The sequence below is a fragment of the Ceratotherium simum genome, chromosome 4 (genome assembly GCF_057802395.1).
Source record: "Ceratotherium simum simum isolate JZ-2026a chromosome 4, ASM5780239v1, whole genome shotgun sequence".
Lineage (NCBI taxonomy): Eukaryota > Metazoa > Chordata > Mammalia > Perissodactyla > Rhinocerotidae > Ceratotherium > Ceratotherium simum.
Genome location: NC_141903.1, coordinates 88,278,822 through 88,303,118, shown reverse-complemented (window position 1 = coordinate 88,303,118; position 24,297 = coordinate 88,278,822). Strand labels below are relative to the sequence as shown.

Below are 24,297 nucleotides of genomic sequence, written 5' to 3'. Positions count from 1 at the left end.
GTTTTGTGGGTTTTTAAGAGTCATGGTTAATTTTAGCTGGACAAACTCTGAGTCAGGTCATTACTGTCTTGCTAAATTCCCCTTACAGTCACAGCTGGACCCAATGTCCTTCACTTCCTATCCTAAATTGTCCCTCTTATGTTCCATGCTCGCTGTAGAGAAGAATTTTAGCTCTTAATTGTCTGGGGCCAGATTCTCCCACTCCATCTTACCCTTCTACCCAGCACTGTTCGTGCTTGTGAAACACCCAGCGCCTGGGGATAAGGGTGCTGTACCCATGCAAAGGGTGGTTATTATTATTGATGTTTCCCATAAACACTGAGATTTAGAATGTCAAAACTAATGTCAGACCCCAAGGTAACAACAAAGCTCTCTCCTGGAAAGCTATTGCATCATGCTTGCTTTGATCTCAGTTATGTCTGTATTGTGCACAAACACCTCCATGTAGGCAGAGAGAGGTAGGGATGACTAGCCGGGAAGGCTAATAACAAAGACTTTATTTTCTGCTTCATCCCACCAGTTAAGTAGTTCCCCCAGTGGTTACGTGAACCACAAAAATACTAGAGTGTTCAACTCCATAAGGAAAAGGAACAGCTGGCCAAGCGTTTATCCTGGACTCACAAGAACTGTCTTTACTCATTTGTCTAGTCTTTACCAGTCACCAATATCAATGAGTAGCCGCCAGATGACAAGCCCACATTGTCTCTGCTCATGGATTAGGGTATTATGTTATGGGCTCAACAGCAGAAGTTTAAATCATGAAAATGAGAATAAATGAAGCCCACTTGCTAGGATTTGCCTGCCCACCTCACATAAGACCAGCTTCGTTCTACTGAGAAATGGGCCAGTAAATTTCTTTTCTTTTATCTACCCTTATAAGGATGAATAACTCCACAATCTAAAATTTTATCCAAGGATTTGACTATCACAGTGAAGCTGGAACATCAAAGTCTGAGCCAGAGAAAGCTGAAGGTGATTGGTCTAATCAGTTTCCCATTCCTTGGAATATACTAAAGAATGCTGCTCTATTTTGTTGGCCCAATGCAAATATCCTCATTTACTATGTATGCGTACAAATTTATGCTGGTCTGTAAGGAAAATTATATTTAGGACTTAGATTCCAAGGAGCAAACCCTTCCACGTGTCTCCTGATGATTAATCAGTCATTTCATTTCAGCATTTACTGAGATCTTACTGTGTGTGTGCGCAGTACTGTGCTAGGTACTGAGGATAACAATATAAATATCTTCCTTGACCTCGAAGAGCTTAGAAGGTAATAAAAGAGACACATATATAAATGAAGCAAAATGAAATAAAGACTCTAAGAGATGCATATACAGTGTAAAAGAAAAAGTAATGAAATTTACCTAGGGATACCAGCGAAGTCTCAGTGGAAGACGTGGCACTTAAGCTAGAAATAAGACTTCTTAAGTCAGAGAAGGGAAGAAAAAGGCATAATGAACAAAGTCCAAAGGGCTTAAGAGTTAAGTAGTTCAGAATTATATTTTAAAAGAGAAAAAACATTGGAATTTAAGCCTTAAGACTAAGGTTTTAGTTCCTGCTTCATCTCTTACTCTCTACAGAAACTTAGATGTTCTAAGAAAAATGGGATTAGGGTTTGCCTAATAGAGGTACTATTCAAAATCTTTAACACCTGGTATGATATGGACATTGACCAATCAAAACGAATGCTGACTGTAATAATCAGTACAGATATTTTGGTGCAGACGAAGTGAATAGCAACTAGCCTTACCTACATCTGTTTTTTTCTGTCTTCCCCCTCTAGAATGTAGGTTCCATGAGAGCAACCACGGTTAACCACTGTGTTCTAAAAATGTACCAGGGACTTGCTTGAATCAGGTATGGTAAGACACGAAGACACAGACATGATTGTCATTGAGGAAGAAATTTATACTCACAGATCCCTAGAAACAGGAGGCACAGCATGGCACAGGGCCACATAGGAAAGCACCAAAGCTGGGGTCAGGAGGCAGAGGGGAAGGGGGAAGAGCATGGCCCAGAGCCTTAATTGGAGTTTTCCTGAGAAGGAAAGGGCGAGACAGGGTACAGACGCTAAGTTTAGGATTGGAGAGTCTGAATAATTTCAGTGGGCTCTGGCTAGAAGGATGGTCCTTAGTTGTCTAGTACCTGGTCCTGGGATGATTTAGAGCAAGGGGATATATACACTTGGTGTGCGTGAGTTTGACAAAGCAGATGCTGATAGTGGGCTCTGGATTGGTGGTTTTGTGTATCAAAAGCATGCTCACAGGGATGCTGCTTGCTATCTCTAAGATTTAGCTAGCCCTGGGAGGCATAAACTCCTCAAAAGTTTTCAAGAGTTTCAGGACTCTTCAAGGTCCGAAATGCCAGACCACCAAGAATATAGAGAACAAGAAAATATAGTCAATACACACTTCTCCCACAATGCCTGGTAAGTGTAGAGGCTCAACAAATATCTGTTATATGGATGAATAAGTGAATGAGGGATTATTTAAATGTGACTGGAGAATAGAAAGATGGAAATATGTAGTGGGATTAGGACTAAAAATGTATATTGAAGTCAGATGGGAAGGCTTGTATGCCATGCTAAGAAATTGAGTTTTAAAAAAATTTTAAAGTATTTATATTGAACATCTACTATGTGTCCCGTAATGAGATCAGGATAATTACATTGGCCAATCAGGTAATGACTGGAAAACTGGGGAGGTTTCTGTTTGCTTACTTTTTCTCAGAAGTGTTTTTCAGTATTACCACACACCATCTGCAGACAAAAGTTGGAATTACCCTTCAACAAACATCAGTTCATGTCGGACCTCTGGAATGTCTTACCTGATCAAGCTAATCTGCCTCGTTAATGATCTGTTTTAGAGTAGTGCTTCCCAAACTGTAATGTGCCTAAGAATCTACTGAGCATCTTGTTAAAATGCAGATTATGACTCAATAGGTCGGGGGGTGGGGGCAGCTGGTTTTGCCTTTCTAGTAAGCAACCAGGTGATGCCTCTGCTGCTGGTTTGTGGGCTGCACTTTGAATAGCAAGGTTTTAGATGGATTATTTTCTAATATTGGTAGAGAGGCAATACAGTACACAGAACTGGCTAAGAGTAAACATGGGTTTGAACCCTGGCTCTGCTGCATCAGGTAAATCACTTAATCTCTCTAAACCTCAGTTTCCTGTAAAATGAAGTACTTACTTCAAAGAGTTGGTCTAAAATTAGCATAGTTCTTTGTACACAGTAACAGCCAAAAAACAAAAACAAAAAAAAACCCCACCAATGTAATAATAGCAGCAATAATAACAATGATAATGTTCAGGATAGAAGGATGTCCTCATAAATGCAGTTTGAATCTAATGAGATTTCCTGATAGCTTGGCCGTCAGGACTTTAAAATGGTACCTAATCCTCCCCCATCCCCGAAAAGAAAATTTATGATAGTCTGATTAAGATTAATTTTCTCCTCCCAGGAGGGCAAACAAGAGTAGGTTCTTTTACCTCTACATAACTAGGCCTTCACACAGAGAACTCAGATTCACAAGATAAAACAGAGGTAAAACAGAAGCAATCTTTAAGACTCTCTCCTAGCCTCCCTCAACCCAGTGAGGAGGAAAAGGAAGATACCCTGCTCAGAGGGAGATGGTCATGGTGTCTCATCACTCCTGACAGACTCCTCCATACACTGTAAAAGGGGTGGCATGGGGTGGGTGTCACTCTAGCAGCTGGCGGTACCCCAGGGAATGAGTCTTGCTTTGGTAATTCCATGGACATATCTCAGCAGGGGCAGTAGCAGCAGCAGCAAGATCCCCAACTGGTCTTATTGCCTCAAGCTGCCTCTGGGAAACAGTCAAAGAATTTCAATTTTTAAATCTCAACTCTTGCAACTTTTCAAGAGTGGCCAGACATTTAGAGGCCATGCTGCCCAGCCCAAGCAATCCAACGGTCCTTCATAAGCATACGGCTAAGAGCTCACGACATTCTCACATTTCAAACACGGTTTTGTATCTAAATTCAAACTACTACACTACAATCAAGTTGTATAAACCTGTTTCACATTTAAGACCTATGAGCTTCAACTAATGAAGGAAACAGTTTGACAAGGAAAAGGAAAAACTCTTGTTGCAAATTGGCAGGTGCAAGAGGACCCAAAGCCCTGGAACCTTTCCCCACCTCCCTGAGCAAAGACCCTGAGGTCACCACACGACCACAGTCTTCACAAAGCTTCTGGGGACTCTCTAACTCTAATGACAGTAAACTTCAGAATGCAGTATCTCAGGCCTACACACCTAAATGAGACTTTTAATAACTAAAGTTATTAAGAGTATAAAGGTATATAGAGTATATAGAGTATAAAGGTAATACTCTATTACCCAGAAATCTTATTTATAACAATGTTCTTATAAGAAAAAAAGTGAGCAAAAACTCTTATCAACAAAGTTTATGACCGTAGTATTTATACAAAAAAAAACAAAACAAGGAAACAACCTTAATGCTAACAAGCGAAAAGTGAAGAAAAATAATATATCAAGTCAATGGAATAGAATGCAGCTATCACTACCCTCAGTCATGACCAGCTTTAACTTACAGTACCCTGATAATATAATAAAAATAGCAACTCCACAGTATTGTTGCAAGGAATATCTCATAGATCATGACAAAAAGTTGTGCAAAATGGAAAAGAAGCTATAACAGTACAAATGTTCCCATTTGGTTTAACATTTACTTTTGTGAATATATCATTAGAAGAGATTCCTCCCGCACTCAATATCTATATGAGATAGATTATTTATTTAGTTATATATCCTTCGTTAATTGTGAACCAAAGTATCTATCTTATGTACAGAAATGATTTTAAGTCATTGAGAATACTATTAAGGATGACTATAACATTCACTTTAACTACCTTCAAAAGAAAACTAAACTTCCATTTATAGAAGTAAAGTGGGCTACCTGCATGACCTGCTAATGAAAATATTAAAATGCTAGATAAAGTATTAAAATTTCTTTTTTAAAGGCATCAATGGCATGGCAAGATATTAAAGAATATTCAGAAGTCAAAAACTAAGTGAATATGGGAATCCAGAGAAGTAAATGTAGCACTGAAATCTACCCTTCTCTTGAGAGTATATACCTAAGTAAGTGATCTTGAGCTTAGATTTCCACAGCCTCCCAGGAGTTAAGAGACAGGAGAAAAAGACCAAGGCGTGCTCTAGTTATAAAGCATAATAAGGGATTCCTCCAGTAAAGATGAGACCATAATTGCTACACATTCTGTGTAAAGGTATACTAAAAATAATCCTAGTCCCCTTTCCTCAAGCCCACAAAGAGAAACGCAGGGAAAGTTGCCTGACCTTAGTGTAGAATACATGGAGAGTGCAAAAAAAAAAAAAAAAATCTCAAGTATTAATAACCTCAACAGCTTTTTCATGGTCTGCATCCTGAATTCATACTACAAAGGTGATCTGAAAAACCTCAAGCCAAGAATTCGAAGTGGTCCCAGACATACAAAAGAAGCAAATATAAATCCTCTCTGGAGTAACGTACCTTCAAGGCAGGCTTCCAAGAATTCCCACTATTCTAATAAATATCAACTCACGGTCATCAAAATTCACAAAACACACTAGAAAACAAGGCACTATGAGTAAGAACTGGTAGAAATAACAGACAACAGAATTGAATGTATGAAAACTTTAGATATTAGAATATCAATCACGAATATAAAATAAATATTTTAACGTCTTTAGTAAAATAGAAATATGAGTAAAAACCAAGAGAAAATAAATTATGACTAAACATTTGAAGAAGAACCAAATATATAATAATTGAAATTTAAAACTCAATGAATAAGTTCTACAACAGATTAAGAAGAGCTAAAGGGAGAATTAGTGAACTGAAAGTTAGATTTCAGTAATTCATCTAGAATGCAGCAGAATCACATATCTACATATCTAGACAAGGAAATAGAAAATATAAAAAGAAAAGTCAAGAGACATGGAGCACAGAGTGAAAAAGTCTAACATGCATATAATCAGAATGACAGAAGATCAAGTTACATTCAAAAGTATATACTTTAGAGAGAAGGAAAGTAATCTCAAGTGAAAGATCTTGCATGCAAAGAAAATGGTAGATATGTAATTAAATTTAAACAAACACTGATTCATATAAAATAGCAGTAATGTTTTGTGGAGCTAAACAAAAAAGATAAAATTATAATACATGACAACAATAGCATATAAGTCAAAGCATGTAAGCCAGGAGTGGTGTGATAACAGTGAAAATGTTCTAAAGATTTTATATGTTTAAGAAGGGGGGTAAAAATATTAATTCATATTAGATCTTGATAAGTTAGAATTCAAAAGCTAATTCTAGAATGGCTACCAAAATAAAAATAATAGAGCATAAAATTTCCTAATAGGGGAGAAGTTGAAAGAGAAAAAAATATGCAATTGATTCAGAGGAGGACAAGAAACACAGAAAAGGTAGGACAAATAGAAATCACTAAATAAAATTGTTAAAGTAAATCTAAATATATCAGTAATTTAAATAAATATAAAAGGACACACAAGAGTCAATTATCCTAACAATGAACATGCCAAAACTGAAATTAAAAACACAATACTGGGGCTGGCTCCGTGGCTTAGCGGTTAAGTGCTCGCGCTCTGCTGCTGGCGGCCCGGGTTTGGACCCTGGGCGCGCACTGACACACCACTTCTCTGGCCGTGCTGAGGCCACGTCCCACATACAGCAACTAGAAGGATGTGCAGCTATGACATACAACTATCTACTGGGGCTTTGGGGGAAAAATAAATAAATAAAATTATTAAAAAAAAAAAACAATACAATTTATAATCACTCCAAGGAAAATGAAATACTTATGTATACACTTAACATGTACAGGATCTATATGCTAAAATTTACAAAATGCTGATTTTAAAAAGTCAAAGAAAACTTAAATAAATGGAGAGATATATTGTGTTAATCAAGTGGAAGAATTATTATACTAAAGATGTCAATCCCCCTTAAATTGGTCTATAGTTGAATGCAATTCCTATCAAAATACTAGCAAGATTTTTTTCATAGACAAGATTATTCTAAAATCTATATGGAAAGGCACAGGCCCTAGAATAGCTAAAAGAATCTTGTCAAAGAACAGCAATGAAGAAGTGAGAAAAATTAGTCTATACTAAGTCCTACTATATAGCTATAGTAATCAAGACAGTGTGGTGTGGGCAGAGGGACAGACACATAAAGCAATGAAACAGAACAGAAGACCCAGAAATAGACCCACAAATATGCTATCCTGACTTTTGACAAAGGTGCAAAACCAATTCAGTGGAGGAAGGATAGCCTTTTCAATAAATTATGCCAGAACAATTGCACATCCATAGGCCAAAAAAAAAAAAAAAAATGGGGGGAGAGAGAAAAGGGACCTAAACCTAAACTTCACACTTTATATAAAAATCAGTTCAAAATAGATCACAGACTTACACATAAAATGTAAATCTATAAAAATTTCAGAAAAACACAGGGAGAAATTTATCAGGGTCTGGGGCTGAGCCAATAGTTCTCAGACTTGACACCAAATACACAGTTCATAAAAGGAAAAACTGATAAACTGAACCTCATCAAAATTAAAAACTCTAGCTCTGTGAAAGCCCATGTAAAGAGGATGAAAAGCCAAACTACAGACTAGGAGAAAATATTTGCAAACCACATATCTAACAAAAGACTAGTATCTAGAATACATAAAGCAATCTCAAAACTCAATAGCAAAAAACAAAGTAATCCAATTAAAAAATAAGCAAAAGACAAGAAGACATTTTACTGAAGAGGATATACAGATGAAAAATGAGCACATGAAAGATGTTCAGCATCATTAATCATTAGGGAAATTTAAATTAAAACCAAAATGAGATATTACTATATACATAGTAAAATGACTAAAATAAAAAATACCAAAGTAAAACTAAATAATACTAAAATATCAAAATGCCAAAATAATACTAAATAATACTAAAATATCAAAATACCAAAATAATACTAAATAATACTAAAATAAAAGAATACTAACATAAAAAATAACACCAAATGCTGCAAGGATGCAGAGAAACTGGCTGACTCATGCATTACTAGTGGAATGTGAAATGGTACAACCATTCTAAAAAACAGTTTGACAGTTTTTTAAAAAAACATGCAACTATCATACAACCCACCAACTGCACTCCTGGGCATTTATGCCAGAGAAATGAACATTATTTTCACACAAAACCTGAACATGAATGTTTATAGCAGCTTTATTTGTAATTGCTAAAAAACTGGAATCAACAGGTGAATAGTTAAAGAAATTGTGGTATACACATACCATGGAATACTACTAAGCAATCAAAATGAACAGACTGTTGATACACACAGCTTGGATGAGTCTCTAGGGAATTATGCTGAGTGAAAAAAAACAATCCCGAAAAGATTATAAACTGTATGATTCTATTTACTTAAAAATTTTGAAATGACAAAACTTTAGAAATAGAGGAGAGATTAGTGATTACTAGATGATAGAAGGGGAGGGGAGGAAGGAAGGTGGTGTAGTTACAAACGGCAACAGGAGGGATCCTACACAGGTGATAAAACTGTATCAAACTTAACACACACACATATGAGTACAATTAAAACTGGGGAAATCTGAATAAAATCAGTGGCTCACATTAATTTCTTGGTTGTAATATTATACTACAGTTTTACAAAAGGTTTCCATTGGTGGAAACTGGGTGAAGTGTTCAAGGGATCTTTCTGTATTGCTTCTTACAACTGCATGTGAATCTATAATTATCTTTAAAAAAAAAAAAAAGACATTAATTACAACAGCATCAAAAAACATAACGTGCCTAGAAATAACTCTAACAATGTGTAAGATCCTCATGGAGAAATTATAAAATTTTGTTGAGATTAAAGAACTACTAAATAGAGATATATCTTATACTTATGGATTGGAAGATTTTAAGTTCATAAAGATGTAAAGATTCAGTGCTATTCCAATCTAAATTCTAACAAGATTTCTTGGTGGAAGCAGTTTTAAATTTCAATTATTATATATTTGGTTCTTCTTCAAATGTTTAGTCATAATTTATTTTCTCTTGTTTTTTACTCATATTTCTATTTTACTAAAGACATTAAAATATTTATTTTATATTCGTGATTGATATTCTAATATCTAAAGTTTTCATACATTCAATTCTGTTGTCTGTTATTTCTACCAGTTCTTACTCATAGTGCCTTGTTTTCTAGTGTGTTTTGTGAATTTTGATGACCGTGAGTTGATATTTATTAGAATAGTGGGAATTCTTGGAAGCCTGCCTTGAAGGTACGTTACTCCAGAGAGGATTTATATTTGCTTCTTTTGTATGTCTGGGACCATTTTGAATTCTTGGCTTGAGGTTTTTCAGACCACCTTTGTAGTATGAATTCAGGATGCAGACCATGAAAAAGCTGTTGAGGTTATTAATACTTGAGATTTAAAATTTATATTAAAAGGACTAAGAATAGCCTAAATACTTTTAAGGAAGAAAAACAAAATGAGATTTTTCTTACCAGATATCAGATGGTATATTATAAAGCTAGACCAATTAAGACAGTGGTATGGGCACACAAATAGAAAAAATAATCAGAATAAAATAGCTTAGAAACAGACTTGATTTTTGACAGAAGTGACATTGCGCACAGTAGGGAAGAGTTAAGAACTTCTGTTTATCAAAAGGTATTATAAAAAGAGTAAATAGATAAACCACACACTGGGAGAAGTTATTTGTAATATCCTCTAAGTGGCCAAAAAGTTGTATCCAAAATATATAAAGAACTATATAAATCAATAAGAAAAAGACATACAACCCAATAGAAAAAGACAGAAAACTTGAACAAGCATTTCACAAAGAAGCACAAGTAACCAAAAGTATAAAAAGATGAAACATGCTCACAATAAGAGAACATTTCACATTTGTCAAGTTTGCACAAATTTAAAATTCAGACAATATTCAGTGTTAATACTAGAACACATGTACTGCTGGTGGTGGTATAAATTAGCATAACCACTTTGGACAACAGTTTGGCATTACCCAGTAGAGTTGGAGGCATGGAATTCTACTCCTAGGCATGTACCTAAAGAAACTCCTCCACATATGCACCAAAACACATATATAAGTATAAGAATATTCATAGTATAGTGGCACTATTCATAATAGAAAAAATAGCCCAAATGTTTACCAACAGTAGAAGGAATAAATTGTGGCGTATTTGTACAATGGAGTACTACATGACAGTGAAAAGTAATGACCTATGGTAGAAGCAATCAAGTCACAAAAGAATATAAACAGTATAATTCTCTATATAAAGACCAAAAGCATGCAGAATTAATCGACATACTGTTTAGAAGAAAAAATATATTAAAAACTAGAGTAAAAGCAAGCAAATAAAAATTCCAAGTCAGAATAATGGCTACCTCTAAGGAGAGGAGGAAAGGATGGGCACACAGGGTGCTTCAAATATTCTTTTTTTTTTTTTTAAAGATTTTATTTATTTATTTTTTCCCCCCAAAGCCCCAGTAGATAGTTGTGTGTCATAGCTGCACATCCTTCTAGTTGCTGTATGTGGGACGCGGCCTCAGCATGGCCGGAGAAGCAGTGCGTCGGTGCGAGCCCGGGATCCGAACCCGGGTCGCCAGCAGTGGAGCGCGCTCACTTAACCACTAAGCCACGGGGCCGGCCCTCAAATATTCTTTAAAAAAAAAAAAAAAAAAATAGGGGGCGCCGGCCCAGTAGCGCAAGTGGTTAAGTGGCGCGCTCAGCTGCAGCGGCCTGGGGTTCGCGGGTTCAGATCCTGGGCACGCACCCACGCACACCTTGTCAAGCCATGCTGTGGCAGCACCCCATATAAAGTGGAGGAAGATGGGCACGGATGTTAGCCCAGGCCCAGTCTTCCTCAGCAAAAAGAGGAGGATTGGCAGATGTTAGCTCAGGGCTGATCTTCCTCACCAAAAAAAAAAAAAAAAAAAAAAATAGGAGTAGGAATATAGGTAATCATCAAAATTTTATTCTTCAAACTTTAACATATTTTTAATTAATATTTAACTTAAACTTTTTATGAAGAGAAAATCATAGATCTTGAATTCTTTTTGTTGAGGAGAGGAAAATTTACCTGGTTACATTTTTAGTGGATTATGAGTTATTTCTTATCAGTGAGCATAAAACTAAGAAAAACAGAAAAGAAATAAGGAAATTGAAACTAGAAAATTCGTACATAAGTGCTAGGCAACAGCAGACAGCCCACCTTTCCCAAGGAGTCTGGCTACACAAAGGGCCTATGGAAGCAGAACAGATTGGCCCATTCACCACAAGAGCCTCGCTGACCTGCGCTGTGCTCCCCAGAGGACTGCGCCCTACTTATTTTTACATGACTAGCCCTCTTCGGACGGGCTGAGGTCACTTCCAATTTGAAAATAACCTTGGATCACAAGCTGAGGTTTTTAATTTGTTTACACTGATTTTTAAGCATCCTGAGGTATGATTAATAAATCTTCCTCATAGAGAAATAAGTTTGTTTCTAACGAAGATGGTCCTTGGCATGATTCTACTATTCATACTATTGCAGTGAGTTTATTCCACAAACTAGTTTTCTAACACATTCTAATCTCAGGTTTGCATGGCAGCCCCTTAAACTCAGCAATAAATTGCCTGGTAAACTAATATGCAAGACACAAACTGCTTAGTACGTTATGAATATGTGATGACTTTCCTCCTTTCAAACTAATGAGGTCACTGAAAAAATATTTATCTGTATTTTCCAAATTATCTACTACACTAAGAAGCAAAACTTAATTTTTAAAGTTTAACGAGAAATTAGGGCTACGGTTCTATAGGGAGTCAAATATATATTTTGCCTTTTGTAAAAGGGTCTATGAGAACTGTTGTTACTCTCCTAGAAGAGCCCAAGAATAAATAAAAGAGAACATGTATTGAGTTGCTGTATATGTGCTATAATTCAAGATAGTGGTGTGCTGGTAAATGGTTAACAAGCAGCTATACAGAAGGAAAAGTCTTGATTTGTAGCATTTGCCAATTTCTGTGGTATGCATACTCGCACCATGGCCAATTTCAAGCTACCAATTCGATGTCGATAAAAGTGGAGTTGGGAAGAAACGCACATCATTATCTAGTATTTTCACCATACAGCTATGATAGAGAGATGCAAATAACCTCAAAAGCACAGATAACAATAAAATGTAGCACAATAATTAGGAAGTGATGTTTGAGCATTTATTACTTTTGTTTTTAGGATAATTTATTTTAATGTAAATTTATGTAACTTTTTTTTTTTAATAATGACTGTGTTTAACAATAGGCTGGGAAAATTCCTGAAACTTTGCTCCAGCCTACCACTGATTGGACTACACTCTAGGTAATGTTACCAAACTGGTACAATTAGTAAATGACAGAATTCAGTATATGAACATGATTATATATATTCCCATACACTCATGACCTGTATACAGGAAAGAATTCCAAAATTCTCCTTTAAGGTAATTGCTTGGTAAATTACATACACAATTCAGTGACAGTCATGTTAATGGACTGTTTTGAAGATAACGGACTTAATTATCAGAATTTAGCCCTTCGTCCACCCAGATCGGACAGAGCAATGTAACACATAATTTCTGGATTCCTAACAGTCATCCAGCAGGCCTGAAAGAACTCCAGTATCATTCCCCTTCTGTCTAGTCAGTGAATGAGACACTAGTAGGAAAGGAAAAGGGGAGAAAGAGAGAGACTCCCAAAGGACCCCTTCCACAATTAATTATGCAAATCACAAGTAAATTAGACACTAAAAATTTAAGATTGATTGAAAGGCTTGCTCAAATTGCTTTAACTGTGATTCATAAACCAATCACGCAAATTCATATGTTAGGTTGTATAAAAAAAATTAGAAAGATGTAGAATGGAATAAGATTACCTTAATTTAAATGTAAAAGACATGGTTGCTGAAGTATGAGTCTCTTACACTGTTAGCACTAGCCCATCAGATGTTAACAAAATCTGATATGCAACAGTTTTACATATCCCCTTGTGGGAGAAAGATCAACTTGCGATCTGCTTTATAAATCAGCTACAGTGTTAGAGTTAGGCTACTGTAGCTAAATGGCTTTTAGATATGCTTCCTGTTTTAAGCTACCATATTTACAAATGAAAGCTTTTTCAAACCATGGCTTTTAATGTAATTTGCATATTTAGTAATACATTGATTAAAATTAAACACGGATTATTGCAATTTATTTCAGAAACAGATGGGATGCATTAAGTGAAAAGCCAGAGCTTTTAAATAGAACAGACTCACTGGCTGACTACTGATGAATGATGCATACAAAACTTTGTAAATTGGCAAAAAGGAAAAAAAAAAAGCCCTTTGCGCCCATTTCCTTTCAAGGCTTTCCTGACTAGTGATTCCATGAAATTAGTAATCAAGTTAATTTAAAATGAATAATGTATATCAAAGGTATACATCAGCTTAATGAGAGCAGATTTTTCTGAAGAAAGAAAATGCTTTCACGAACTTTGAATCTTCTTTGTCTGCAGAGCTTGTGTCCTCAGGTTTTCCTAATTAAATACGGTTTTGATAGGGTTCACCAGCAGATGGCATTCTTCCATTACATACACTCCTGCTGGACTGCTTTGATTTTAGTTTCATGAAACTTCACCAGCTAGTGTAAATTAACCATGAATTCACTCAATGACAGACAAAGTTAGGTCCAAGAATTTGTTTCTGAAATGGCATATTCTCAAAATAGTCTTGGTCTGGAACCTGATTAGCCTGTAAAGAGTAGTATTTCATTTTTTCTCTGCTCTTTGTATCCATTGCTTTGTTGAAAATTGTTCACAAAAGCTAATTTTGATGAGAATAATGTATATATCTCTTATATTAGCCCCTTGTCAGTTATTTCATCAAAGGTAGAACTAAGCTTTTGCCTCACCCCACCTCCATAGCAGTGGGATATAATTCAATCAGATCATATTACTATGCTAGTTCCATTATGAAAATAATTTTTGCATATAAGCTTTTCATTTTGTAAAGCACAGGCATTTTCCAAGTTAATTTAGCAAAATCTGGCTTAGTTTGCTTAGCTATCCAATTCTTCTTATTAACCTAGGCAATTAATTCTCTCCATAAAAGAAAACTCATCAAGTAGGTAGAGAATTTATAATTTAATTTTGATACAATTTTTCCTCCTGGATTTTTCTTTTTTTGAGTTAGAAGTGAAAAAGGAATTTGGCCCATAACATTTAAATAACATTTACATTATTCAAAACCTTCACTGGACAGTACAGAAATTCTATTAATACATAGACTCAAACTCACCAAATTCACTTGAACTGGCTGCTCAAGGTAAAGCTGCACTACTGTCAGACGAGTCCCAATATTTCCTATTTAACTTAAATGCTAATTATAAACCCTCAGAATATGCAAAACTAGGTAGTTTAAAGCACAAATTGTTCATTTCATAATGGATCAATGGCACATACTTCAAAAAAGCAAATAAAAACTATTTTATATAAGGTTTCTGACGATTTTGTTTCTTAAAAGCACACATGAATACCAAAAACAAAAAAGAATCTTTTCATAAAAATCCTGATTACAGTAACACCATGCTGTGGAGGTTTTATTTTGTTAGGTTTTGTTTTTAAATGTAAATTACCAAAAATTACCTCCAGCTTTTTCAAAGTTTGATTAAATACTCAAAAGTACTTAAAAGGTCAGTTCCCAGCTTCCCTGCTATGGATTACTCTAACATGAAGTGTTTGTCACCTATTGTGAGTTGTGAAAATCCCCCTGTATCCAATGTGTTTTGTTTGGATTGAGATGGCATGCTGTTGATGGCTGTGACCTTCATGGTGGCTTAGATCCCTGGCTGGCACTGATTTTTGATTTAGTGCCGATCTGCTGCGCTTGTCACAGGCTGCAAGGTGCTTTCCATGCACTAATGGAACAGCTCAAGGGCAGAGGGGCCCTGTAAATGTCTATCTCTCACCAACCACGGGCTAAATAGAGAGCTGAGTTTTCTACATGTGAATGACAGACTCTGAGATTACATGCAGGAGGTAATGCAAAGTTTTAAAACCTGCTCAGACTTCATGAAAATAGCAAGCATTTGCAAAGTGCCAACTCTAAGGTTATTCTGCTTGCTAATGAATATGTATCTGCACTGTTAAAATGGAATATTTAACACAAATACTGATAATATATCTTCATTTGGTGGCAAGGAACTAACAATCAGTTGATGCGTCCTTTGGTTCAACTATAGTTGTTAATAAATTCTGCTACTTAATGATGTCTTCAACAGAAAATTGCATATGTCCAAATTTTTTCCTTCTAAGAAAACACAAAATGTATGATAAATATTATAGAAAGAGGTAAATTTAGAAACAAAATATAACATCTTGGCCTATGTATCATTTCCAAGGCGTCCTGACCACTGAAGGGTGTTCCAGATGTACAGTAAAAAAAAACAACACAGGTGAATTTTGCCTTCTAAAGAGATATGTTACTTGCTCTGGCTTAGGCAAGAGAAATTCATGCCAAGAGGCTAGTAAACATATTAGTAGTACATCTATAGGGGACCAAATCCTATTCATCCTTCAAGACTCAGCTCAAATGCTATCTCCTCCAGGAGCAATTCCCGATTCTCCCAAGAAGTAATCTCTCCTTCCTTGAACTTCTTCCTGAGATTTGACCTGTGCATTTCTTGCTGTTATCATTGCTCTTTACCTTTATGACAGATATTCACTCATTTCCTGCAATAGACTATAAGCTCCTTAAGGGCAAGTACCACATCTGTTTTATCTTTATAACCATCACCTTACCTAAGGTGGCCCTGTGCTTGACACATTATAAGTGCTCAATACATGTTTGCCAAATGAATGATAAATATATGACTACAACACCGTAGCGGTCTCCAGTTTGATGAAACTTCAAAGCTATCAGATTTTATCATTAACATTAATGCCTGGCTGATTTCCTAAATCTCCACTTCTTTCAATCACCACATACAGGTGAATAGCCCCCTCTAACATTCAGAAATCTCACTTTGGAGTGTTTGATTTCTCTCTGACTCTGCCTCCCATCAGCAAAACCACATGTTAGACCTTATTCTAAGACAGCTCTATAAGCCCAGCTCACCAAACCAATGCTCCCCTACACATAATATTCAGATCCTTTCTAAGTATAATAGCCTTAGATTCCCTCACCTGACCACATAGTAATTCACAGGATATAAACTTCATCAACGTCTGACAAGTCTTTGAAACCATCCCATGAGAAACTGCTTTCTCAATACATTCAGCTACCTTTCAAGACACTTTGGTACATTAATTCACCAGCTCTTTATTGAGTGCCTACTATGCACCAGGTACTAAAAGCTAATTAGGATATAGTGCTGTGCAACCACAGGAGGTTCCAGGCAGTGTGCCAAGAAATACCTGAAGCCACTAGAAAAACATGGTACATCCTATTGGACGGGAAGATTAAGTAATTTAAAACATTATTTTTACATTAAAATAAACACAAATAAAGTAAGGAATGGAACACAAAATTTACATGAATTTTTAAAACATAAGAATTCAAAAAATTCCCACTTTCGGTAGACTGCTTCTGATCCCCCTGAATGTGAATTCATTCTCTTCTGCCATTCAAGACAATGCAGTTGAAACTTTTTGATAAACTATATGAAAGAACACATATTTTGGAATACGGAAATCTTGATTAGAATTCCAATTACTCTTTCTAATTATGTTTCATTGGGTGAGTTACTTAAGCAGTGTGTGCCTATCTGTTCTCATCTATAAAATATGCATAATAACACCTATCTTTTAGGGCAACTGTAAAGATAAATAAGTTAGTACATGTAAAGTGCAAAGACAGCACCTACTACAGAGTAAGTGATCTTTTCTCCTTCCCACTTTCTCCCTTTGGGAACTTTATTCATCTCCTAAAAGAGACCTACCAGATCCTAATGTCCTTTCACAAGTCTGCCACTTCAAATCTTTGCATTTGAACCACTGGACAACTGATATAATAGTTTAATCATCAAATTGCAATCTTTCACAATAAATTCACATTCCACATGTAGAATAGCCTATTAAGACTTCATGGAGGGGCCGGCCCGGTGGCTTAGCGGTTGAGTGCATGCGCTCCGCTACTGGCGGCCCAGGGTTCGGATCCCAGGCGCACACCGACGCACTGCTTCTCCGGCCATGCTGAGGCCACGTCCCACATACAGCAACTAGAAGGATGTGCAACTATGACATACAACTATCTACTGGGCTTTGGGGAAAAAAAAGGAGGAGGATTGGCAATAGATATTAGCTCAGAGCCGGTCTTCCTCAGCAAAAAGAGGAGGATTAGCACGGATGTTAGCTCAGGGCTGATGTTCCTCACAAAAAAAAAAAAAAAAAAAGACTTCATGGACACCATTCAGATGATCTACATAGTTTTGTCACCACTTTTACTACTTTCGAAAGCCTCTAGTTCAGTCATCTCACTTGTAAATACCTAACTTGTCTCCTTTGCTGGCTGAAATCCTCTTACTGCTGTATCCTCCAGTGGATAGGTATCACACCAAGGTTCTCCTCTTAGCACTCATCTCTCCTCTCTCTACACACACGCCCCCGATGAGCATGTTCACTCTAATGGCTTCAACCACCAACTCTATGCCAGTGACAAAAATCTGTGTCTCCAGTCCTGACCTTTGACTTGTGCGCCAGTCCTCAAGTTCCACCTGCCTCCAGGATATGCCCCCTTCAATGAACTGCCATCGACTCAGACTCAACTGGATCACAACTTATCTCAGCATGCCTTCCTTCAAACTACCTTTCTTCCGTCAGAGTGGAAACTTAGAGGCCATTTTGAACTTTTTTCTCTTTTTTAATCCTCTATAGTCAATCTATCACCAATTTCTTTTTTTCTTTAAGACATCATTCAAATCTGAATTGTCCTTTCCAGTCTCGCTGCCATGACTCCAGTCCAGGGCCTCATGCCTAGAGCGACGCAATAACCTCCTAGCTCAGTGCTTCTCAAATTTTGGATGCAGGTTACAATACTCTGAAGGAACCTTGCAAAGAGAGATTCTCCGGCCACCCCCAGGCTCACTGAATCAGAATCTTTGGAGGCTAGAGCTCTCCAGTTGATTCTCATGCACAACTAGATTTGGAACCACTATTACAATTGAGTCCATGCCTCTAGTCTCTCCAATTTCAATAGACAAGGTGTATCTGAATATCAGTTTCATCATGGCACATGCGTGTTTAAGAATTTTCTAATGGTTTTCTACTGGCAGACACATTAAGCTGAAATTCCACTGCCAATTTCCAAGGCTCCATAATCTAGCCCCACCCAACTTTTTGACAGAATTCTTAGTCTGACAACTACAGTCGCCTCAATCTTATCTCCATCTCAATTTCCTTGGTTCATTACTTAAAACCATTCCTTCCCCATTCTCCCACCAACCTAAACCCTACCCATCCTTCAAAGATGAACTCCATCTGACCTCCTCATCAAGTATCCTCTGGTCATAGCACTCCTCTATACTTTCTCCTTCCTCTGTCTCCTGTTGTGATTTATATCAGTACCACGCTGTTTTATAATTTTTCTTGAATTATATTTTTATAAATCTCTCCAAGGATAGATTGTAAATGTCATGAAGAAAAGAACTATGTCAAACATTTTTTTCACGTTTCTCTTCAAATATCTCAAGGCACATAATAGATGCTCAATAGATTATTGTAATTAATAAAACTTCATTGAATACTTACTACCTAATAGACATATGTATTAACTCATTAAATTCTCACAACAACCCCATGAGGGTTTTGACATAAAACTCAGTTTTAGATGAGGAAATAAACACAGAGAGGTTAAATAACTTACCAGGTTTACACAGTTCACAAGCGGAAGAGTTGGCACTCAAACATTGGCAGTCTTTCCAAAGCTTATGCTCTTAACCAAAGCACCACAGAATCATAGAACATTAGCACCAGAAGGGGCTTTAGTGGCTGTCTAGCTCATTCACCTGGTATTAAGAAGATATTTTTCTATTTATTAATCTTTATGTATTTGTTTATTTAAAGGCACCTGTTCTCTAGTCACTTTCCTGTATGTTCTTTAGGTCTCCTTGGATCTCTATGTTGATACTACATAACTCTTTAGATGACTCTAAATGTATATAATTAGCTGCAGTGATGAGTACCTAACAAAATACTATGACAAAAAAGATGCAAATACAAATTCCCCCTGAACCAAACGGTTCATATTGAAGGGCATTAAAGCAGGCCAAGACACATATTTCATTAGAGGGTTTCCTTTCCAGTATTTCTGAGCCTTTGCTGCCATGTTTTTTAAGGAAGGGATTTGTTAATTCAGTGAATTGGGGTTGTGTGTGTGAGCGTGTGTGTGTTTAGTTGGCAGTGGCCGGGGGAAGGACATAGGGACTAAAAGAATATGTTTTTGAAAGTAGAGCAGACATCAAAATTTGTTTATGTCAGGGTAATAAGTGACTTGTTTTCTATCCTGTTTATATGTTGTATACTTCTTCTGACACACAGACCTGCTATACCTCAGGGTATGTGAATTGACTGCAATCAAAGTCTGTGCACATGTTTAGGCCTGGGGGTCTGGTTTTCCTGACAGTCAGCATGATCTGAGGGGCACCAGAAGTCACCAGAGTTAAATGGCACTCCATGTGATGGAATAAGACACTTCTCTCAGCTTATGTCAATGGGAAAAAAACAAATTCCAACATTCAGAGGAGAGTCCAATATGGTAGTACATGAACCAGATTTCATATCTTGGGCCAGACACTTTGAAAATTTGAGCCCTATTAAAATGCTTTAAACAAATGAGGTAGAGAGACAGAGTCCACTGCTCTATTTGCACCAATATTGGCTTCCACATACTTATTGGTGGCTCTACTAGAACAGGTAATAAGCAGCTCTAGATTTTTCATGCTTTAAAGTTTTAGAATAGCATGAATAATTGAAATCCACAGATAACACCAAAATTTAATTTTAGTCAAGATATTAAGCCACCTCCTCCTCAGTGAAGCTTTTGTATTGGCTAACAAACAGCATAACTGACTGGCTTGCATTTCAGCTTTTAGTTATTTCTGTACACCTTCTAGGGTTCTTGGGTAGGTGTTATTGAGCAACCAGAAAGAAAGAGATTCATGCCTCCTTCTTGTCCTCTATGACCAACTACCATCCACGCATTTGCAAGATGGCTGGCTGATGCTGGGGTGGAAACAGGACCATTACTTTTCCTTCTCACAGTGCCCCTTGACCCATACACATGGTGACGTTAGAGTCAGTGCAAACCCCTCATTCCAAGCAGTAGTACAAATGTTTCGTGAGTGGAACTATTTTTAATCACTTATAAGTGGCATCTTTACAGACTAATTACGTACTGAAGTAAATGTGATACAGGTTCTCTAAACCAGCTATCAAAAATTCAAGATTAGATGGGGCTGGCCTGGTGGCGCAAGCGGTTAAGTGTGCGCGCTCCGCTTCAGCACCTGGGGTTCGCAGGTTCGGATCCCGGGCGTGCACCAACGCACCCCTTGTCAAAGCCATGCTGTGGCGGCATCCCATATAAAGTGGAGGAAGATGGGCATGGATGTTAGCTCAGCACCAACCTTCCTCATCAAGTCAAAAAAAAAAAAAGAGGAGGATTGGCATCCTCCTCAGGGCTGATCTTCCTCACAAAAAAAAGAAAATTCAAGATTAGGAACTACTGCTCTTCTGAATCACCTAAGAATCTTGTTTTAAAAAAAGATTTCCAAAATTTCCCTCCGGAGAGTTTGACTCAATAGGTTTGGGCTCAAAAATCTGCATTTTAATAAGTACCCCTCCCTCTCCCTTTATGCACCTCCTACCCCACCCTCCTCACCCCTACCCCCACCTCAGTGATTCAGGTAGGGAGGGCCCGTGGACTACACTTTGAAAATCACTGCCTAGGGCACGAAAAAAGAGTTGGATATCCCTGCAGTTGGTTCCATAAGCAAGCTTTGTTTTCCCTCTGGTCCCACAACCCCCAGGTGAGTTGAGTCTAGATCAGCTATGCTGACTTAGAGACCATGTTAAAGATCCAATACATACTTCCTCTAATGCCAGAGGTGATAGAAGTGTTGGCTTACTGGGTATATGGGGGTTTAAGGTGTAGCCTTGAGGCCTGCTTAAGGGCAGGATCAGGCTTATAGATAATGAAATGTACAAGACAGTGACACTGTCCAGCCAGAATAGATTCTGCCGTGCTCTGATCCAAGCAGAACAAGTAGCTGCTGAGGCCCAACCATGACAAGGTCTATTTTTGCCTGTGACATTGGAGAATTTATTCAAGAACAGTTCCCCTTGTGCCAGGATTTCCACTGTACAGCTGCAAAGGTTGCTCAGTCCTTGGTTCACCCGCTGTTTAAACCTTCTCAAATGCCTGAAATAAAGCTAGTCTTTCTTCCCGGAATTATGGACTTACATGAGAACTCTGCAAGCTGCAGACAAAACCTCTTATCCCTGTTTCCTCTGGTCCACGTACTTTGCAGAGTGGTTACTTTGTGGTAAGTGTGAGTTATCCAAATAGCAAGTCCTTGCACGGGTACTATGATTTGGGGGAGAAGATGAATTCCCCTGATGTTCCCATAGTTCACAAGGGTCTTTGTGAGGATTAAACAATACAATCCCTGTGAAAGCACTCTGCATACTCTCAGTTGCCATGAAAATGCTAGAAAAGATTAAATAGTATAAGGCAGAAAAGATTTAAACTGTAAACATTCAACAAGGAAGGTTACTCTAACACAGATGTCAATCAACAGAGGGTCCTCTCCTAGAAAAGCTCCTTTTCGTGTGTTTGGCTTCCCCATGCCTAATCTGAGACTACAAACAGTGTGTTATATGTGCTAGATTTCTGTAGACTGTGCAGAAAAACCCTGAGCAAGTAAATAAAATTGTTTTGTCTTCATTTCAGCAACAACAAGACTGTAATGTCATGGAGTGTTCCCAGTGCAGGAGCATCTCATCAGACCTCCCCACAGTCCTGCTGTGCCCTGCCTTTCTCTGGGTCTCTCCCACTAGTCAAGCACTTTGACATGTTGTGGATTACGCTCTCAGGTTCTTTCATCAATTTAACATTAAAATTCCTGTGAAATATTAATGAAATAATGCTAAAAAAAAGAAAAATGTTCCTACAATACTGCAACATTTTAATGCCTCATTAAAATCATTAGCAATGCTAATACTAAAGAACTTACTTCATCTTTCAAAGAGCCAAAAAATAAATCATAATAAAATGTTTGTTAACATTACATCTGGAGAAATAAATTATACAATGCCTTTCTGTATGGGCTTTATATATTCTAAAGATGACACACTAAGGTCACACTATTAAGTACATGCAACTAGTTTTTTCTATGGAAACTCATATTGTATTATTTTATAATATTCATTAAATACTGTGAATATTGTTTGTGTTTTTCATTTATGAGAAAAATATATGGTGTGCCTATCAACCAGCCAGGGCTCTCATGGAACTCAGGTTGCAAACAATGACATGCTTCACTGACCTGAATGACTTACAAAAGCCATTTATATTCAGTACTCTCATTTATGCTATCTTTAAAAATGAATAAGAGACATATATTAATAGCAAGAAACTGGTAGGATGATTGCATCACTACCCATCTCCAGACTTATTGCAACACTTCATTCTCCATCAGTTGAACTGACATGGGAATGTAAATGTCGTATATAATAGTCATATAAAATTTTACTACATGAGTGACTAAGGCAAGTGTGACAGTCTCCTTCTCTTTGTTGACCAACTTTTATTTGGAAATCAAAGGGGTATAATGACATGGCAAAGTTCTAGCTAGTTTGTTATGAAGGAAACCTTTCACCATTGACCAGGGTAAGCGGCAGAATGTTCTCTTAAATAATTCTACATATTCTAGAGGGATTGCATAGTACAATAGAGCCTCAGCATATGGGCAGATCCAGAAGATCGTGGGAACTTCTTTTCTCTCTCAGAATAATCCAGTGTGCAGTCACGCAGGTAGAGACAAAGATATAAAAAAACAAACAAAACAAATGAAACAAAAACTCCACCCACGAAAGTGTTCCTGTATCTCCCTAGATAAAAATAAGTAATAGGAACCTAGCCAAATCCAATCTCTCAGCCACAACTATTTGATACTTTATTCTGTTGAAAATTAATACTTGCTAACAGCGTGATTTTCACTTAGGCCTAATTTCTCTAAGGCTCTCCATCACAGCCTACACTATTTGAATGTTTCTTTAGGGGTGAATATTAACCATGGATTTATGTATCTTCTCATGAAAAGATATCATACAAATGCCTATTATTATTTACTATTAATGATTATCATTGTCACTCTAATCATTATGTGACTAAAAGATGATTGTTCTCATCCAATGGGGAGAATTGCAGGCATTGGGGACAGTTGCTTACAAATGAAACCAGAATAAATTACTTGGAAAAAGCAACACTTATCAAGAAGGGAGCAGGGGGGAGGTTATACTTTACTGTATTATGTTATACAGTACGTAATATATTGCAGATGTTGCTAATTTTACATTACTATGTCTAATCCATAGTACTGAAATTTTATATAAGCATAGCTAAGCCATTTTTTAAAGAAAATGTAACCTCAGATTCTTAAAATCCAAGGATTTAAAGGTATAAGTTCCAAATCAGAGAACTTAGTTTGGCACTTTCAATTCAAATTATCATTTGGTTTAGATAAATAGTTAAGCATTTTTAAAAATGACATATTTAAAACATAAGCAAGCTCTAAAAATGATAAAATCATTCGTTACAAACTTCAGCTACATCTTCCTTAGCCATCCATCTCTTCAGAGAGCAAATTAATTGTTCCAATCTAGTAAGCAACAAAAGAAATAGTTGACAAAGGGTGAAATATGAACATCAATGGTAAGTTTTGAATTTACCCTATTTATCTTGAATGTAAGATCTCATGACCCACTAAAACTCAGTTCACAGTGTTTTATGAAAAATAATGGCTGAAATTGAATGTCTTAATTTACATTTAATGCAATTAAGAATGGTTTAAATTATGACTGATGAACAGCACACACAGACGTCAGTCAGTTTCATCAGAATAAATTGAAGTCAGTGTCAATGAATGCTCCACTGATAAATCCCACTTTACATAAAATTAATAAAAATAAGGAAATATAATCCTTAACTAA

General features: G+C 36.8%; 1 long non-coding RNA gene across 2 annotated transcripts in view; it reads left to right on the top strand.

The window, feature by feature from the left end:
* Positions 1–22,532, top strand: part of LOC147917358 (uncharacterized) — a 53,860-nt gene extending 31,328 nt beyond the window's left edge. The window contains exons 3-5 of one of the 2 annotated variants that reach the window (XR_015552041.1): positions 1,787–1,860; positions 12,380–12,436; positions 22,037–22,532. This is a non-coding gene — a long non-coding RNA (uncharacterized LOC147917358). The remainder of the gene's footprint in view (positions 1–1,786; positions 1,861–12,379; positions 12,437–22,036) is intronic. The other variant, XR_015552042.1, reaches the window with a different exon arrangement.
* The last annotated feature ends 1,765 nt before the right edge of the window (positions 22,533–24,297 follow it).